Raw genomic sequence first — 21459 nt, 5'->3', positions numbered from 1 at the left:
GGCCGTCGAATGGCGCTAGCTGCGCAGCATTTGTGCACCGCCGCCGTCAGTGTCAGCCAGTTTGCCGTGGCATAAGGAGCTCCATCGCAGTCTTTAACACTGGTAGCATGCCGCGACAGCGTGGACGTGAACCGTATGTGCAGTTGACGGACTTTGAGCGAGGTCGTATAGTGGGCATGCGGGAGGCCGGGTGGACGTACCGCCGAATTGCTCAACACGTGGGGCGTGAGGTCTCCACAGTACATCGATGTTGTCGCCAGTGGTCGGCGGAAGGTGCACGTGCCCGTCGACCTGGGACCGGACCGCAGCGACGCACGGATGCACGCCAAGACCGTAGGATCCTACGCAGTGCCGTAGGGGACCGCACCGCCACTTCCCAGCAAATTAGGGATACTGTTGCTCCTGGGGTATCGGCGAGGACCATTCGCAACCGTCTCCATGAAGCTGGGCTACGGTCCCACACCGTTAGGCCGTCTTCCGCTCACGCCCCAACATCGTGCAGCCCGCCTCCAGTGGTGTCGCGACAGGCGTGAATGGAGGGACGAATGGAGACGTGTCGTCTTCAGCGATGAGAGTCGCTTCTGCCTTGGTGCCAATGATGGTCGTATGCGTGTTTGGCGCCGTGCAGGTGAGCGCCACAATCAGGACTGCATACGACCGGGGCACACAGGGCCAAAACCCGGCATCATGGTGTGGGGAGCGATCTCCTACACTGGCCGTACACCACTGGTGATCGTCGAGGGGACACTGAATAGTGCACGGTACATCCAAACCGTCATCGAACCCATCGTTCTACCATTCCTAGACCGGCAAGGGAACTTGCTGTTCCAACAGGACAGTGCACGTCCGCATGTATCCCGTGCCACCCAACGTGCTCTAGAAGGTGTAAGTCAACTACCCTGGCCAGCAAGATCTCCGGATCTGTCCCCCATTGAGCATGTTTGGGACTGGATGAAGCGTCGTCTCACGCGGTCTGCACGTCCAGCACGAACGCTGGTCCAACTGAGGCGCCAGGTGGAAATGGCATGGCAAGCCGTTCCACAGGACTACATCCAGCATCTCTACGATCGTCTCCATGGGAGAATAGCAGCCTGCATTGCTGCGAAAGGTGGATATACACTGTACTAGTGCCGACATTGTGCATGCTCTGTTGCCTGTGTCTATGTGCCTGTGGTTCTGTCAGTGTGATCATGTGATGTATCTGACCCCAGGAATGTGTCAATAAAGTTTCCCCTTCCTGGGACAATGAATTCACGGTGTTCTTATTTCAATTTCCAGGAGTGTACATTTGAAAGAACGTGGCACATAGTTCTAATGTATAAACGGATTCGGCTAGTTCCTATCCTATTGTATATTTCTTTCTACAGACGATATGTTGTTGTTACCATCATTGTATTAGAGGGGGATGTAAATTATGTCAAATCACTGACTTATCGAACTGCTTCCACCCGAAAATTAAATTTACAAATGAAAAGAAATTCAACATAGTGAACTTAGGTTTCTGGACCTGAAAACGTGTTTGGTAGCTTCGACATTTACAGGAAATCCACCACAACTGACAACACTGATGTCTTCTTGTCACGTCTTTAAGCACAAACTGGCGTTCTTTCTCGTTACGATGGACGGTTGTATTGAGCTGCCCGCAACCCATTCTATTATTGCTACTGAACTTGATAACTTAAAATTATAACTTGGTATCAACTTTATAAAAATGAAACCAATAAGAATATAAACATGGGTAACATTTCTCGTCATATAGCTAATTTGTTTAAAAAATATTTCATCGGTATGTCCTTTGCCATCAATAACGTCACCAGGTTGCCCTTTATGCACAATGAGAAGCGCCCAACTGATAAATTTTTCGAAACTGGGGTATATACAAGACAGTGTGGCATATGTCACATAGGTCAGACAACGAGACCATCTAAGACGCGATCTCGTGAGCAATTGCTCAACAAAATCATTGAGAATTCATATAATCAACATCTCAAAATCGAGAAACACATCCTTCTTCCTCTAGTCTTACTTGACATGGAAATTTTGCATATTGTCGGCAAGGGCTACAAAATGAACCTTATAGAAGAATTTGAAGTATGTAAATATTCCACCTGATTTGTTGAAAGATCAGCTTGCATTGAAAATTAGACATTGTTTTGATTGTATAGCATCTCTTATAAAATATGAAAATTAGCCCATTCTTTTTATGTATTAGAACTATGTGCCACGTTATGCCAGCGTATTATACTTGTAACTTCATGTGCCTCAGTTACACTTTTTGTATGATTTTATGTATGTTACTTGGTGCTGGCACAACAGCTTTACATGTAAATGCGAGGGTCGTCCACAAAGTAAGTTCCGTTTCTATTTCTATCCGCGGCAGCGCTACGATCACAGTTCCGAGCATGCGCGGCAGTTACTCAAGGAGAAGACATGTACGCCATTTTCAGATCGCTGCTGCCGACGTGTGCTTTGTAATGCTTCTTTATAATGTCAGTCATAATTGAAAATGCCGCCGCCTGTGAAATCAGATCTGTGATTTGTTTTCTAAATGCAAAGAAAGTTAATAAAAGGAATTTCATCAGCAAATCTGCGAGGTTTACGGACAGAACAAGCGCCGACTACTATCAAAAGGTGTTTTTTTCTTCTTCTTCTTCTTCTTCTTCACGATAATGCCCGACCTCACACGGCGAATGTGGCCAAAACTCTTATGGGAATTTCACTGGGACGAGTTTGATAATCCTCCTTACAACCCGGAACCCCCTCCTAGCGACTTTCATCTCTTCTTACACCTAAAATTTGTCCTTAGTGGTCAACACTTCAACGATGATGACGAGCTGAAAGAACATGTTACCACATGGTTGAATACACAGGCAGCACCTCCTATGAAGAAGGCATACAAAAACTTGTGCCATACTATGAGAAGTCTCTATAAAATTTCGGAAGCTATGTAGAAAAGTGGTTTAACAGTTGTAGATTTTTGTACAATAAATATTTTTTATGTATCTGTACACTTTTGTTTTATATAACCAAACGGAACTTACTTTGTGGACATACCTCATAGATATGATTCACTCATTGCATCTGTAAATATTGTTCACAATTATAAACAATATATATGTTTTTGTGAAGGAGATATTGAAATATGCTAAACCAATAATAAGTAAGTTTCTGTAATATACTTCTTATACTTTAGATAAATTTATAGCCCAGATCTTACGATTTATTATATCTGTAATTGTGTAGGCTTCTGAGGATGACAATTAGTTACGTAATAAAAATTTCTGTGCGACTGATGACTGAATTTTATTCTGAAATATTTACTACTGTTGCTGAAAACTAACAGCTATTAATAAAATAATATCTCCCATATATTTTAATTGGTTTCTTTATTTGTATTTTCCAGCTTGACCTTTAAGTTACCACATTTTGGAGTTCTGGTGAGTACAACGTATTTCGTTTTTTTTTTAATATCTAATTGCAACCCAGTTCCTTCAAGAGGTTTGACTGCTCATGAGAGTTACAATTTTTATTGTCTTCTAAAAGCATGATGTCGACAGTGTAAGGCAAATTAGATTTATTATTATTATTATTATTATTATTATTGTGGAATCCTGCCCACCCACTCGTCTCGTATAGGGTGCCTAAAGGATGCTGCGTTCTAGGAATGCTATACAACAGTTCAAGCAAAATCTGATTAATAGTTATTACAAATAAGAAGAATCACAATACCTATTTTGTATTTAAAAGTGGTCAAAAACGATGGGCGACATGCAAATAAGTTCCTTTGCTATATACAGTGTTCATGCGAGCAATTGATGTGGATCGCACGTCACTGCTGTCGTAGCACTCTCTGCTAGGCCGTGCTAATACTGTCTGAATATGGAGCCGATACTGAGCGGCCGAAGCTGGCAGGAGCGGCCCTTTCATATTCTCTTCTCGTAAAGGCCGCTCCTGTCGTGGTGCAGTCACAATCAGCGCACCATTGGCCGACGTCGTCTCACCGCCTGCTCTTTTCTTGCGTTCTTCATCTTCGTTCCGGGGCTTGTGGTTACGCCAGAACATTCCTCCCCCCCCCCCCCCCCTCCCCCAAAGCGACTGACCGTCGTCGTGTAGAGAGTGTGACTATGGCGGGGGGAGGCAGGAGTGTGGGCGCATCGCCGGGCCGGAAGCTGTGGTTGCAGGGGACTCAACCCGGCAAATAGCTGGCTGCCCAAATGTATAAGCCGACAAGGCACCGGAATAGGACTGATCTGGTATTTGCACGGCCTGCTGAAATGATGGATCGGACTGTTTCAAAATCTGTTCTGAGTTTATAAGGTACACTGTACACGATCGCACCACGCAACATAATATCTGAATGTAAAGCATCGCAAGCATGTTTGAATGTATATTTCCTTGTCATACCCTGTAAATCTGTTACCCACTAGTGATAAGTTTGTCCTGACCGCTTTTTGCAATTATAGAATTGATACCGAGCTGCTACCACATTCATTCGTTGGTCGTAATTGTTACTTAACGACTGTATCACCTGTTCATAACTAAGTTCACTCGGAGTGGCTTTAGTGATAAGCTTTTGTAGGAGCCTAAACACTGCATTTCCTACTGTTGGTATTAGATAGGGAAGTTTCACAGTACGTGGTACATTGTGAGCGAGGGTATGGGCTTCGAACTGGGACAACCACTTGAGCCATTCCTCTTCTTGTTCATGAAAGCGTCGAAACGATGGTATAGTAGTAGGTGTAGTGAGCGGTGCTTGTTCCGTCGGGCGCGCAGCGTTGGCCAGTTGCTGCTGCACCGTGTTGAGTAAGCTGGCGATTTGTTGTGTCTGGAACTGAAACATCTGCATTAGCTGTGTGGTATCTAACGCTTGCGGCGGCAGCGCCTGAACAGGGACGGGACAGGTGAGGTGGGCATGTTGGAACGACAAATATGCAAAAAAAGACAAGGCAAGCTAGTAAAATTAGGACACAAGCAAAGAAAATTTCTGCAACGCCCACCTGAAAACACTGATTAGCAGAAACGACAAGAAACTGGTAAAGCAAAGAAAAGCCCCTGGAAAATAAAGACAAGACAGAATTAAGGTGCCAGCACAATATCAACGAAAATTCCGTGGCCGCCAGGCACAGGGTTCGGCGGATACTCGTCGCCAAATGTGGAGTCCTGCCCACTCGTCTCGTATTGGGTGCCTTAAGGATGCTGCATTCTCGAAATGCTATATAACAATTCAAGCAAAATCACATTTATAGTTATTTAGTACAAATAAGAAGAATGAGAATACTTAACTTGTATGTACAACAAATGGTCGGAAGCGATGGGCGACATGTAAATAAGTGTCCTTTGCTATACACAATGTTCATGCAAGCAATTGAATTGGATCGCACGTCACTGCTATCGTAGCACACTCTGCTAGACCGTGCTAATACTGTCCGAATACTGAGCCGCTACTGAGCAGCCGAAGCTGGCAGAAGCGGCGCTTACATTCGCTTCTTGTAGAGGCCGCTCCTGTCGCGGTTCAACTCGTAATCAGCGCACCATTGGCCGATGTCGTGTCACCGCCCTCTTCTCTTGCGTGCTTCATCTTCGTTCCGGCGCTTGTGGTTACGACAGAACAATTATTATTATTTGTTGTTGTTGTTTTGTCCACTCGTTTAATTCTCTCATGTGTCGGATAACTTTTTCTATTACGAGAGCGAAGAAAAATGGTGATTGTATCAATAAGAAATTTTATATAATAAAAATATGTAATTAAAATGGAATGAAATGCATTTAATTTATCGGGGAGACTCTCAGCTCAAAATCAATGTCAGCGAATACTAAATGAAAATATATATTCCAAGCAGTCATATGCAGCACAGAAACCTGGAGCATGACCAACCGAGAAAAGGAAAAACTGTTAGTATTTAAAAGAAGAGTAATGAGGAAGATATGGGGACCAATCTTAGATAAAGGAGAATGGAGAAGGGGGAGGAATGAGGAACTCCACCTCTCAATGCAAAAATCAGCAGTACTACAGAAGCTGAAGAGCAAAAGACTCCAGTGGGCAGGCCACGTAGCCCGTATGCCATCAGAAGGTGAAGAAAGCACTTGCGGGGAAACCAAACACCAGACGCTCCATACGAAGACCAAGGCAGCGCTGGATGGGCGCCGTGGCGTTCCAGTAAAAAAGCACACTAGTTGCTTTGGAGCGCTGTAAATGGTGTAGTAACTGGTACGTAAGACGGTTAGGTGACGCACTAAAGTGGTGTGTACCTGCCGCGCGTAGTATGGAAACAAAAGTAGTAAGGTGCGTCGACGTAGAGACGTGATGAAATTGCATAAAAAGATGCTGTAGTGTTTGGACGAGCTTATGACAGCACTATGAACGAAGATGTCTAATTTGTTGGTGTATGAACGCGTACTGCCCAATGCGTCTGCAAGGAGTCGTACACCATGGACATGGTAAACATGCATCACGACGTAAAAACAGTGGTCGTGAAACGACTGCGACCAGAGACGATTGTCACGTCTTGTTATTGACAGTTGGTTTCAAGCCAAGCAAACATTGCCAAAGGATATTTTGAGTCGGATACTTCGGAAAAGTACATTGCGCGCAGCGGCAAAAAACAGCATCCAGCCAATAAAAAGTGAGAATACAGATGCAAAACGTAATTTAAAATCCAATCGCAGATTCAGGCTGAGGGGGAAATTTAGAATCCAATGACTGCTGTTACGAGCCGATCGCATATATATTGAGCTGAAATTCGTAATATGCAAATGTCCACAGTTAAGTCAGGTTTACTAAAGATTCTAGACCCGCAGCTGAGTAGCGAAGGTATAGGCCGTCCGATAAGGTCAGAATGAATTTGTGATACATGCAAAGCATGGACATTAAAGATGGCGTGGACCATTAAAAGAAAATCCGTTTCATTCAAAAAAAAAAAAACTCTTTTACGTGGTGCTCGCGAGTTGATGCTAGATAGCGAGCCTGGAAGACAGCCCCAGACCCATTGCAGGGGGGAGATTATGGCAGCCAAGGTGGTAAACGTAGCGGAGACAAGCTCTCCAGCACTTTTACGCTGTCTCTCGTCTCATTTGCTGGATTTTAATCGTTTGTGAAGGTTGGCGCAGAAGTCTGTCACCATCTTGTTATACAGCATCGTCTGACCTCCATCACCGTGGAATGAGAAATGCAGAGTTTAAATCACAGTGGCAGTTCTGTTGCGTATTGAGACGTACTACATGTACACTACTGGCCATTAAAATTGCTACACTACGAAGATGACGTGCTACAAACGCGAAATTTAACCGACAGGAAGGAGATGCTATGATATGCAAATGATTAGCTTTTCAGAGCATTCACACAAGGTTGGCGCCGGTGGCGATACCTACAACGTACTGGCATGAGGAAATCGCATACACAAACAGCAGTTGGCCGGCGTTGCCTGGTCAAACGTTGTCGTGATGCCTCGTGTAAGGAGGAGAAATGAGTACCATCGTGTTTCCGGCTTTGATAACGGTCGAATTGTAGCCTATCGCGATTGCAGTTTTCGTATCGCGACATTGCTGCTCGCGTCGGTCGTGATCCAATGACTGTTAGCAGAATATGGAATCGGTGGGTTCAGGAGGGTAATACGGAATGCCGTGCTGGATCCCAACGGCCTCGTATCACTAGCAGTGGAGATGACAGGCATCTTATCCGCATGGCTGTAACAGATCGTGCAACCACGTCTCGATCCCTGAGTCAACAGATGGTGACGTTTGCAAGACGACAACCATCAGTACGAACACTTCGACGACGTTTGCAGCAGCATGGACTATCAGCTCGGAGACCATGGCTGCGGTTACCCTTGATGCTGCATCACAGACAGGAGCGCCTGTACTCAACGACGAACCTCGGTGCACGAATGGCAAAACGTCATTTTTTCGGATGGATCCTGGTTCTGTTTACAGCATCATGATAGTCGTATCCGTGTTTGGCGACATCGCGGTGAATGCACATTGGAAGCGTGTATTCGTCATCGCCATACTGGCGTATCACCCGGCGTGATGGTATTGTGTGCCATTGGTTATACGTCTCGGTCACCTCTTGTTGGCATTGACGAAACTTTGAACAGTGGACGTTACATTTCAGATGTATACGACCCGTGGCTTTACCGTTCATTCGATCCCTGCGAAGCCCTACATTTCAGCAGAATAATGCACGACCGCATGTTGCAGGTCCTGTACGGGCCTTTCTGGATACAGAAAATGTTTGACTGCTGCCCTGGCCAGCACATTCTCCAGATCTCTCACCAATTGAAAACGTTTGGTCAATGGTGGCCGAGCAACTGGCTCGTCACAATACGCCAGTCACTACTCTTGATGAACTGTGGTATCGTGTTGAAACTGCATGGGCAGCTGTACCTGTACACGCCACCCAAGCTCTGTTTGACTCAATGCCCAGGTGTATCAAGGCCGTTATTACGGCCAGAGGTGGTTGTTCTGGGTACTGATTTCTCAGGATCTGTGCACCCAAATTGCGTGAAAATGTAATCACATGTCAGTTCTAGTATAATATATTTGTTCAATGAATACCCGTTTATCATCAGCATTTCTTCTTAGTGTAGCAATTTTAATGGCCAGTAGTGTAGATTATCGCGGGCGCCATGAAAGCGTGCGCGCCAGCCTGTCTGCTCGCGGACCGACCGCAGACATCACTCTGAGATAATTTTAGTAAGTTTTCTGCCTTTGAAACGAATTTAGATTACTCTCGTGGCCACTCATTCTCTCCCCTGTTTTATTCAGAGTAGTTTCACGCGCTTTGTAACCAGTTGGAACTACCGCGGGGCTGGAACGAACTTGTTCATTATCATTAGTATTCTTATATAGATAAAATTTTTCCTATGGAGTAAAGGCTATCGTACTGATAATCCGGCATTGTGGACTAGTGATTTTCTCACACTGTAAAGGCTCTTTCTCTCATTTCTCTTGTTCTATAGAGGCAATACCAGAGGTAGTTTAATTCCACGGCCCCCGGTCCCTAATTCTTCAAACGCTTCCCGGCTGACAACCTTGGTGTATATACAGGAAGATCTTTCTATGTAAGCAAATATTTATCCGAAGATCAAGGGAGAAAATGAGAGCAGCTGATGTGATTGTTGACTTCATGGACATGCCACCATTGGGATCCCAACATTTCTTTCAATATTAGTTTTAGTTGATTCTTTTTACCGGAATATGAGCTGCAGTCTTCGTAGCGAATCCTCATAAATATACACAGAGGTGACAAAAGTCATGGGATAGCGACTTGCACATATACAAATGGCGGCAGTATCGCGTACACAAGGTGTAAAAGGGCAGTGTATTAGCGGAGATGTCATTTGCACTCAGGTGATTCATGTGAGAAGGTTTAAGACGTGATTGTGACCGCACGACGGAAATTAACAGACTTTGTAAGTGAAATGGAAGGTGGAGCTAGACGCATGGGACACTGAATTTCGTAAATCGTTTGTGAATTCAGTATTCTGCGATCCACAGAGTTTGTCGAGAGTACCAAGTTTCAGGCATTACCTCTCACCACAGACAACACATATAAAGACCGAGAACAGCCGCGTTTGTGTAGAGTTTCTGTACTGACAGACAAACAACACTGCATGAAGTAGCCGCAGAAATCAACGTGCGACGTAGGACCAACGTATCCGTTAGGTCAGCGCGGCGAAATTTGGCGTGAATGGACTATGGCAGCAGACGACCGACGCGAGTGCCTTTGCTAACAGCACCTCCTCACCTGTAGTGCCTCTCCTGGGCTCGTGACCATATCGGTTGGACCCTAGGCGAGTGGAAAACCGTGGCCTGGTTCGATGAGTCCCGATTTCAGTTGGAAGGAGCTGATGGTAGGATTAGAGTATGGCGCAGACTCCACGAAGCCATGGACCTAAGGGATCGTGCAAGCTGGTGGTGTCTCCATAATAGTGCGGCCAGTTTTACATGAAACGGACAGTGTCCTCTGGTCCAGTTGAACCAATTATTGAAGGAAATGGTCATCATGGCTGCTTGGAGACCATTTACAGCCGTTCGTGGACTTCATGTTCCCAAACTACGATGGAATTTTTATGGATGACAATGCGCTACGTCACCGGGCCAGAGATGTTCGCCATTGGTGTGAAGAACATTCTCGACAATTAGAGCGAAAGATGTGACGGCCCAGATTGCCCTGTATGAATCGCATCAGGAGGTCAATTCGTGCACAACACCCTGCACGTTAAACACTTTCGGACTTAATGGACGGCTGTAGGAGCAACATGACTTAACATTTCTACAGGGGACTTTCACCGACTTCCGTGCCACGTCGAGTTGCTACTCTATGCCGGGCAAAAGGGGATCGCACACGATGTTAGGAGGTATCCCGCGACTTGTTGCCTCAGTGTACGAGGTCTAGGGCTCTTTGATACGAGGGTTATCCCAGAAGTAAGGTCTCCTATTTTTTATAAGTACATAGACCTGTTTATTTCTGCAATGGTTTACATCAGTTTACAGCTTGAACATTTAGCTATTTTTCGACATAATCAGCATTTCTGTCGATGCATTTTTGTAGACGCTGTGGCAGTTTTTGTGTGCCCATGTCATACCAGCTCCCCGCCATGCTGTTCAGAAACTTATGAACCTCTTCTTTCACCTCGCCGTCGGAGCTGAATCGCTTTCCGGTCATATGTTCTTTTCACCTAGGGAACATGTGATAGTCACTGGACGCCAAGTCAGGGCTATAGGGTGGGTGGGTGGGTGATTATGTTCCACTGAAACTGTTGCAGGGGAGCATCGGTTTGCCGAGCGATGTGTGGGCGAGTGTTGTCATGGAGAATGAGTACGCCCTCGCTCAACATTCCTCTTCTCCGGTTCTGAATTGCCCGTTTGAGTTTTTTCAGAGTCTCACAGTACCTGTCAGCGTTAATTGTGGTCCCAGCGATTCAGCTCTGACGACGAGGTGAAAGAAGAGGTTCATAGCTTTCTTAACAGCATGGCGGGGAGCTGGTATGACATGGGCATACAAAAACCGCCACAGCGTCTACAAAAATGCATCGACAGAAATGGTGATTATGTCGAAAAATAGCTAAATGTTCAAGCTGTAAACTGATGTAAACCATTGTAGAAATAAACAGGTCTATGTACTTATGAAAAAAAAGGAGACCTTACTTTTGAGATTACCCACGCAGCTTAATCTAATAATCATCTGCATATGTCATTCATAAAGAAACTTTGGACTCTTCCTTGCCGAATAGTGGTCACAAAGCTGGAGGCAGTGTTACCCATATTAGCGTGATTTCTTGTTCGTGAGGCCGCGGGGGGGGGGGGGGGGGGGGGGGGGGGGAGTGAGTGGGCGGCGTTAAGTAATTTTTTGTCGGATGTGCTTATTTTAGCAACGGCATTTACTAGTGAGCTATTGATCACACTCGCCGCACGATGAGTTAAGTCACGATGTCAAATCGTAACGAATTATTGTGGGTATGATGGATAAAACAAGTAACGCATTAGCAAAGTAGCGTGTTTCTGCAGTACTCGCCCAAAACGGCCAAATCTGATAACTGTTTAGTGAGAGTATGGATGACATTTGAAAGGTTCGTTCACCAGAGGTGTGTGGAAATTCAGTGTTGCCAGTCTGTTAGGTGCAACGAACAGGAGAAGCTGTGTGGAGCGAGGCAGCAGACGGGCAGTTATCGCGTTTTCATTGTGCGCCGGGCTCGCTGTGGACGCCTTTGTCCTGGCGTCGCTTTTGTAGCGCCCGCCTTCAACTCTTTGTTCTGCTCCGTCGCGATTCCTGCTTGCTGCTGTCCTTCACACAGCGATCTATTTTTACAATACTTTGTTTCAAAAATAGGTTGAACGTATGCTGTACACGGTCTGCTTGCTAATGCTAGTGATTTGAAGATTTTCACGGATGGTATCGGAACAGTGAGAATTCTTAACATAACTGTTTCATAGTTTCAAAGCGTTTAACAACCATTCAGATGACTATTACAAGTACTGCCGCTATCGTGTTCAGTATTTAGATAAAAAAAAAAGGTTATAGATGCTAAGGATCACCCTTATTTCATTAGTATTCTTGAGAAGTGCATTATTCACCTTTTGGTAGTTGTAAGCAGATGTAGATCCAAACAGTGAATAGCAGAAGAATAGTAATTTACACTCCAAGAAAATGAAGTCGCGCCAAGACGGTATTATCCGAATGGGACGGAAATTGGTAGATGTGATGTACGTGTACACACAAACAAATGATAAAAATCCGGGTGTCCTCTTGTCCTTGCTGGCCAAGGCAGGGAAGACAAACAGTAAAAACTCCCTCCGTGAGCGGACGTGCATTGTCTTTTTGAAATGTAAGCCCAGGATGGCTCGCCATGAAGGGCAATAAAATGGAGCTTAGAATATCGTCGACATACCGCTGTGCTGTAAGGGTGCGGCGAATGACAGGCAGAGGTGTGCTGCTATGAAAAGGAATGGCACCCCAGACCATCACCCCTGGCTGTCGCCGTGTATGGCGGCCGACAGTCGGGTTGGCACCCCACTGCTGTCTGGGGCGTCTCCAGAAACGTCTTCGGCCTGGAATCTCATTGACTGGAGTAGAATCGTCTTCAGTAATGACACCCGCTTCGAACTCAGCTCCGATGACCAGCGAAAACGTTTGATAACAGTATTCTTCAGTCAGTCAACTAAATTTATAAATTTTTTTCCTTTAAATTTTATCGCAACGTACCTGTGACATGCAAAGACTATTTGTAAAATGTAATATATGTGATGTTACAGTGCTTTGCTAAAGTATATTTGTAACTCATGTAAAGAAATATGTTAAATGTGTAATTTACTAAATAGTATTTCATCGCGGATTGAGGAAATGAAAATGTTTGTGTGTGTAATTTTATATATTGTGCAAGCTGTCATTTGTATAAAGTGGTTCACGGCTGGGGCAATGTGTAGGATATGTGTTATGTAAAAGATGGAGAGCTTTTGTAGTGTACGAAAGTTACTGTGGGAAGCGTAGAAGGTGGCTTGGGTTTTTGGCGCACTACCTGTAGAGCGGGCGGGAACGAGAACATACAGTCTGTAGGCAGAAGTGAAAGACAGCACGCGGAAGGAGCGGGCGATGCCCTACCTGGAATTTGTTGCAAAATAGCCTCGGATGACGACTGATGAATTATTACAGCTCGGGTACAAGTTGTTGGGCCATGCAATGGACGTTAAAACGACGCCAAGAAGAATTAATTATCCCATACTTCAAGAAACTTGTACGCCATACCATGGGTAGTGCAGCCGCCATTGCTATCCGCCACAACCAACGCCTACAGCCAACAGATTACGAACAGTATAATTAGAATTTTAGAAGCGTGAACCATCAATTAAAAATTAATTTTTGTGAATAATTATTGTTTTATAACAAAAAATTTGGTTCACCCTGTTAATTATTCTAATCATTCACCTACGAGTATATGGGGCCCTTTCCTAGTGTTCCATTATTTCGAGTAAACCTGTTTTACAAACATTTGAAGTGCTTCATTCAGTGTCTACAAGCACTAATTTTCATCTTTGAATAAATGTTTGAAAATAATTGTTGTGAACTAATTTTTTAAAGTGAAACTGAGTAAATAAATTTTGATAAAATGCTTTCGGTTATACATGGAATTCAATAATTTGGCTCACTAATACTAAAGTATGATTGCATATAAATATTGAATGACAAAGTTCATGAGTGATGAGCACAAAACTGCTTATGAGATTAGAATATCTAAATATTTAATTTGTGGGTTATACTAAATGCAAACATAGAAGTCCCCACTGGCCTATTTCTTTCTTCTTCACATAGTAATGATTAAAAATTCGTGGTCTTTCTAGATCAATATATATGTATGTGGGTGTAGAAGCTAAAAGACTGTGTGTCTTTCTCAGAACTATATCCTCAAAGTTGTATTTATTTGAGAAGTTATGTTACGGAATAGCAGGAAAGTAGGGCGAATTTACTTCTTCTGCATTCCGGAAACTTAACCATTTTTTTGCCCATATAGGCTGGCGACGGTAAATCCATTAGACAAACCACTTAATGTAATGAGCTTGGCGCAGAAAGGTCCTAGATTTTGTATTGTTCCATTTTTACTGCATTTCTTTCTAACAGCTAGAAAACTCTAAGGAAATGGGACTGATAGTCTGATTTCCATATCCATTAGTCATAAATGACTGTCAAATCCTGTAAAAGGGGTAACATTATAGTATATGCACGGTTCTCCGTATAATAGGGACTGATAGTCTGATTTCCATATCCATTAGTCATAAATGACTGTCAAATCCTGTAAAAGGGGTAACATTATAGTATATGCACGGTTCTCCGTATAATAATGTTTCGCGTGGCTTTTCCATTAGCAGGACTATTTGTTCTGTTGGAGTATAGTGTTGTACTGTCTGGAGACTCCCCAGACCGCGGTGGGGTACCAACCTGACTGTCGGCCGCCATACGGCCTGACAGCCAGGAGTCATGGTCTGGGGTGCCATTTCTTTTCATAGCCAGACCCTTTTGCTTGTCATCCGCGGCGCCCTTGCAGCGCAGCGGTAGTCGACGATATTTTACTCCCCGTTTTGTTGCCCCCCATAGCGAACCGTCCTGGGCTTAGGAAGATAATGACCGCCTGCACACGGCGAGGCTTTCACCTGCTCGTCTTCGTGCTTGCCAAACCCTACCTTGGCCAGCAAGGTCGCCGGATCTCCCCCAATTGAGAACGTCTGGAGCATTATGGGCACGGCCTTCCAGCCATCTCTGGTTTTTGATGATCTAGCGCACCAGTTCGACAGAATTGCGCACGATATCCTTCAGAAGGACATGCGGCAAATCTATCAATCAACGCCAAGAAGAATAATTGCTTGCATAAGTGCCAGACGTGGACCAAAGCATTATTAACTTGCTCAATTTGTGAAGCTCTTTCTCTTTAATAAATCTCCAGTTTTTCTGAGGTTGTAATTATTTGTTTCCTTGTACATACATTTCACATCTACCGACTTCCGTCGCATTCGGATAATCCCTTCGTGGTGCGTCACTTTTTCGTTTTTTGTGTATTTCCTGGCCGCGCGTGTATGCTATAACTGTTCTGTGTTGTGGTCACCAGCTCCAGATTCTTGTTGCTGTGGCATCCAATCCTCCTCCTGTTTGGTGGTTGGACCCGACTAGGCTGGTTCTAAGGGGCGATGATTTGCAACACTCATAGCAGAAAAACTTGCGCATGGCCTGGCTGGAAGCAGCACCTGACAAACTCAATTAGCGGTAGCAGGGAATTGACAGGGAAAATGTCTCTGTTCTGCCCATAATTCTGAGTGACTGACAGGGCTGTATGTGGAGCGTTTCGGGAGTCGGCCGGCGGCCCATGTGGAGCAGGATTCGTGTGCCATCTGGGGGCGGATATTGCGCTTCCGTAGCGTATTTCTGATGTTTGGAGTAGGTGATCTCTCGCGATCAGACGTGATAGATTTTTGCAGTACGGAAAATTGAGAGATCCCGAAAGTCCGTCAACCGTACGCAGACGTGAATTTCGGTTTGAGCTGTTCCAGTTTTCTCGGCGAGTGTTGGGGGATTAGACAGATACATCAAATTAGGATGTAGAGCTAAGTAGGTAAATGAACGTGGCGTTCAGTGAAAGAGATGGGGTTTCAGAGGTTTTCATTAAAGCTGATAAATTTTGTCTGTCGTAACATGTATGTGGTGCTTTTAAGGTGACCATTTCTCTATTGACTTGGAACTATATTCCTGTCTCGTCTTTGTGGCGATAACAGGCAAAAGACGCTCGGGGCCATTTGGAGGCGGAGTGTGATGTGCTAGCTGTGGACATATTCCAGTCGAGTGGTCTGGTCTCGAAATCTTCCCTAAGATCAGTTAGATCGTTACAGGACTGTTAATTATTGATTTGTAAAGTTAGCAGTGTCTGTGGTGAGAGCAGCTGGGTAAGATACGTGTCAGGTGTTTAGTCCTGTGGCAATGTGGCTTCGGGTGTTGCACAATGCGCGCAATACGATCATCCTGGCGCTGGAGGGACAGCGTCGGATTCAAACGGGTTCTGTCGCCTTGCGGAACGCGTGCACGTGTCGCTCTGATGCGGCGACAAACACACTGACGCTACTCCGACATAGTTTTCACCCTTGCTCTCTTGAAAAAAACTCACTCCTCTTTTCAGTACTGGTTTTAGAACTAAAGATGATCTGTGCGTCAGATGGAAACCGATACTCAAAGTAATATAGTAATCCCGTAGGCTTTTTTGTTTTCAGTATGACTTTACTAAGAAAATGGCTTTGCTTTAATAATAGCATGTGTGTATTGCATGAAATTCATGTCAAGGTCTGTGTTTTTGTTTGTGTTTGTGTTTGGAAGAGCGAAATCTGCAGCTATATCTCGCAAGCCACATTACGGTCCGTGACTCAAGAGTGCATCTGGTGTGTGTTTCATTTCCATCCCTTTCCTATTACATTCACGTACGGTGCGTTGAAAGAAAGACAATCGACGTGGGCTCGTATTTTCTCGTCGTTGTCATTTCGCGAGACACATGAGGAAGTAATGTTGCACGACGTTACTTGGAACGTAAGCTCTCGGAAGTCAGACAGAGAGCCTCTCCGTAATACACAACGCCACTATCGTAGCGTCTGACACTTGAGTTTGTTGAGCATCTCCCCTACACTATTGCGCATACTGAAGCACCCCATGACCAAACGTGCCATTCTTTGCTATCTCCTTTTCAACGAGGGGCGTTTAATGAGTAATGCAACACATTTTTTTCCTGAAATCAGCTTGGTTGTATTCATGAGTCCAACACACCGCACTATATCTCCTCTCTAGGGTGCAAAACCCTATTTTTCAATACAATCTCTGTTCACTGCTACGGCCTTAACGCCACTTTAGTGAGGGGGACGGAGGAAGAGGAGGCACGTGTGCGCCCACATGGTATTACTGAACTGGTTGACGTCAGAGCCAGAGCCAAGGTCTTGCTGCGTCAGTAACCTCCCCCATCAACCAAGTACTGTTTTCTGCAGAGTGAATCCTTCATTGGGCTAAACAGATGGAAGTTGGAAGGTGCTAGATCCGAGCTGTAGCTTGGATGAGGAAGAACAGTTCAACGAAGTTTTGTGAGCTGCTCTCGACTGTGTCAGCACTAGCAACAGAGACGTCCAGTTGTCAGATTGTGATCCGTCGGTCTCCTCGAATGAGAATCACCACGCACGCCAATGCAGGAGTCACAGCTGTGAGCAGCCGGCAGGCACGCAGGAGATCGGACAATTTAGCGCGACCTTGTTGCGATGAGAACAGACGCCTAGTCCGACGACTCACCGTGTATTCTGTAAGCGCTTATGAATGAATGTATGCGATGCTCTGGTTATCTGCCAAAAGAAACTCAATGACAGCTCTACCCCATCGTAGCCGCCATGTTGAAGACTACGTACAGCGCCGTCACCTATCGGAACTTCTGGGAAGTATAGGGGCTGAAGCGAGAATGTTCCACGATGTCCCACAACAAATTCGTTTATTTTCAACCGCAGTTGGCTGAGAAAAAAGCGTTGCATTACTCGTTGAACGCCCGTTGTAATAATCCAAATGTAGTGGCAAAAGTATAAATATTTTACAGTGATCTAGACAGGTTTTGTTCCCGACTGTTACTCCAATAACAAATTAAAAGTATTTTCTCATGCTGTGATGCACACAGTGACAAATGAGATATTGATGTGAAAAAGATTAAAATCATCAAAGTAGTTTCAAATATTACCATTCCTTCGTGGCTGGGACTCGAGAATCCCTTCTCGACTTGCAGACCAAATGATTAGCTTCATATATGGTAGCTAGCGTGACAAGTGATACAACAGGCGAGAACTACACGGTGTCTAGCATTCGCTGTCTGGCAGATGTTGGCGCCGGTGTAGGGTTGCCAGACTCGTACGGCTTCTACAAGGCAACGCGCTCGTCATAGTCCGCCCCTTCGACTGACAAAATGCGATTTACTAAACGCGCTTTTGCTCCCCTGCAGATACTGACAATTTCAATTCCTACCATCGGCGCGTTGTTGGGTGGTCTAAGTTCACAGATCCTCGTGTTTGTTTGTGCCTTTACTGACTCGTTCCACACCGTAGCAAGAAATTACAATCTAGTTGAAGCGAGCGATGTGTCGTTATTCGTTATAATTTTATCCAGCTACTGATCCTATGTGTCAACTGGCTTCAAGAATCGCGGAGTACTTTCCCAAGGAAACGACCCATTTTTTCATGATTTGGGCGTTTATGACCTCAGCCGTTTTCGAGCATCTTACTGACCGCTACTGAGTTGAACTCTCCGTCATGTACTACTGAGCAGTAGCGTAAAATGTATAAGAAGAATCTCTACACGTTTAGCGGAAATCTGTGCGGGAATAGAGCATTCCAACCTTCCAATTGACAAAGGTTCACCACACGCATAGTGTCTGATGTGTAGACTCCCTTCGTAGCGAGGTATGGTGTATTGTAGAAGTTACCAAGTTAATGCCACATCCGGTTTTGCAAGGTGAAATACTCGGATGTGTTCACCAGGTCAGCCAAGGACCGCTGCTTCACTAACATTGGAAGTTTGGTCAACATGGTTATGGAGTAACAGCGATTAGTACAAATTAACGTAGTATTAAGAAAAGTCTTAATCGCGTTTTTTATTTATTTAGTGCCGACCGGTTTCAGCCCATCGTAGGGGCCATCTTCAGGGCGAACATATGGTCGACTGCTGGTGGCGTCACGTCTACTAAATAAATAAAAAACGCGATTAAGACTGTTTTCTTAATACTAACATTGGAAGTACCATAGCGAAATTTCAAGGGTTTGACGACCAAAGCACAGGGAGAGTTCGTATCGTGCTAGTGGAAAGGTCGACCTCTGCACGGCAAGCACGTTATATGGCCTTGCCTTTACGACGAGAGCCAAGGATGTCTCAAAGATAATTGTCTGCAGGGCAGGAGCGACATAAACTGTATCGTAAGATAAGGAGCAGACGTCTGGAATTGTCTGTGGGGGGGGGGGGGGGGGCATCGTGGGGATGGGGAGATGGTATTGATTATCGTGGAGTGGAGTCCGTACTATCGTAATTCGACTACGAATGAATGGAGGAATGTACCTTCCAAAGACGAATATTGTTTTCTCCGTACATTCATCTGAAGACAAATTTGAGAAATTCTTATACTGCCAGAGATACGGAGACGAGGTTCAGAAGCGACATCAGCTATTTTTTCTACTTTCAGTTAGCGCAGGCTTCCCCGTCATGGTCGGCAACGTCCGAACTGCTCTGAACATGGTCACTTTCGCTTATGTCTGTCAGTTATATTGGTTGTAAGCACAATTTCTAGTAATTGCCACTATCAACCTTACGTAATGCTTGCTATAGTACATAGTAATAAGATTACAAATGATGTACGTGGACTGGATCTCCTAGCTAAGGTAACAAAGCCACGAATAACTGACGAAAATAGCCCACCGTTGAATATCGTTACTCGTCGTATTCATTTTTCAAAGATACATAATTTAAAGGTGTAAGTAGAAGATAACTAATTTTTTTTAGAATAATGAAAAACTGGGACAGGGAGGCACGTTGTCTCTAAAATCCGGTTTTCATCTAAATGCGTGGTTGTTCACTTGCTGCCAGAAGACACTGTCGGTGCACGGCGTAAAACTTAGGCATTACCTCCCTGGTCGATGTCAGTAATAAGTATTACTCTTCTATCCTGAACTCTGAAACTGTAGTAGTCCTCATACATCACCTGCTACATAATATGAGGGGTACGTCGCAGTATTAATTGCTGAATACACCCTAGCGGTAGATTAAGAAGAAAATGAAGCAGTGACCTACATGAAGGTCGATTTGAACACTACAGTGATTTACTGACTTTTTATTTCAGGTGATTCGCCCCTACCTTCAGAGTTATGAACCTACTTAACCCACCCAGTTACCAGCTGGACATAAGAAAAAAGTGCAATCCGAATCTCTGAGCAGTTGGGATTTTTTCCCCCTACATAATACACCGTAAGAGATAAAATTTACCTTAAGTAACCAGAAAGAAAATCTAATGTTCGTGGGAGAAATGAATCTGCAAAACAAGCAATGGACAGCTGCCATTAAACAGTTCTACTTCATTTGCAAAGAAGAATTACGGAAAATAGCCTCATCATCTAGTTGTATCTCGGCAGTTCTTCAGAATAGCGATGAACTATTCTTGGATAAGATAACAGCGATTGTTTATTCGCTTTAACGGAAAAGAAAAGCTTGGGTGTGTGACCGGTTATCTGGAACTGTGACAGCACCGCAGTACTGTTTTGGCTCTCATGGATCTTGCAAGGGGGAACGCCACGACGTTGTGGCCACAGATTTACTTCAGACTTTGGACTCCTTTAGCAGGCCATTAGAACAGTATAATGTGCGAGTAGTAAGGCGCTTCTCCTCTGGCAATTCCGAGAAAATCGTAAGAGAAGTTTTACGCGTATATCATGTAACATGTATCCGTGCATAGGTATCAGACGTTAGAGTTCATAGTGGTTCAGTGGTTAGCGTTCGAGTTTCGTATGACGAGGGTGTATGAGGCGACGATTCACTCCTGCAAAAAGCTTAAATTTTAATCTCTATTTTTTAATCATTGGCCATATTATTTAATTTATATATTTGAGAGGTAATATAATTTTAAAAAAACCACGTGTATTTGCATGAAGTTTCAGTGAATTTCATGTTATTTGACTGCTTACGGTTTTAATTAAATTTATCAATTGGAACAAACATATTTATAAGTAAATATAGAAACGCATAGAGTTTTCCTGAAAATGTATGCATGTCGAGATTCGCGAAATCTCTTATACATGCTGTCTGTTAAGGTACCCGGAACTACTTTGCACCTCGACGTTTCGAGCTGCAGACGTAGAAGAGTTGACATGCGTAGCGGTGAGATGTTCCAATGTAGCAAGAACGAATTGTATAGGTGCAAATTTTTTGAATATCACAGAATTTACACATGTAGTACAAAAATGAAGGTTTGAGCGAGAGTCGAGCCACTGTCTCGTACACGTTCGTCTTACGAAGCTCGAATGCTAACCACTTGACTACCATGAAGTTCGGCATCTACACAATGTTACATCTGTTACGTAATAGACGCGTAAATCTTCTCTTGCGATTTTTCCGGAATTGCCATAGTAATGCACCGTATTACTTGCACACATTATGTTATTTTAAAAGCCTACTAAAGGTGTGCAAAATTTGAAGTAAATCCGCGATCCCAACGTCGTGCTCCCCCCCCCCCCCCCTCCCCCCTGTTTGTTAAAAACTGACACTACTTGTACGGTTCCACAAATCTACACTCCTGGAAATTGAAATAAGAACACCGTGAATTCATTGTCCCAGGAAGGGGAAACTTTATTGACACATTCCTGGGGTCAGATACTTCACATGATCACACTGACAGAACCACAGGCACATAGACACAGGCAACAGAGCATGCA

General features: G+C 44.4%; 1 protein-coding gene across 3 annotated transcripts in view; it reads left to right on the top strand.

Annotated features, from left to right (window-relative positions):
• LOC124621757 (zinc transporter 1) overlaps positions 1-21459 on the top strand; it is a 262842-nt gene that overhangs the window by 94168 nt on the left and 147215 nt on the right. For 2 of the 3 annotated variants that reach the window (XM_047147165.1, XM_047147170.1), the window contains exon 2: positions 3404-3437. The exons of the other annotated variant lie outside the window; for it this stretch is intronic. The gene's annotated coding sequence lies outside the window, so the exon portion shown is untranslated. The remainder of the gene's footprint in view (positions 1-3403; positions 3438-21459) is intronic. 3 annotated transcript variants of the gene reach the window in all.

Source organism: Schistocerca americana, chromosome 7 (genome assembly GCF_021461395.2).
Source record: "Schistocerca americana isolate TAMUIC-IGC-003095 chromosome 7, iqSchAmer2.1, whole genome shotgun sequence".
Classification (NCBI taxonomy): Eukaryota; Metazoa; Arthropoda; class Insecta; order Orthoptera; family Acrididae; genus Schistocerca; species Schistocerca americana.
The sequence above is the reverse complement of the archived record's forward strand: the minus strand, read 5'-3'. Positions and strand labels throughout refer to the sequence as shown.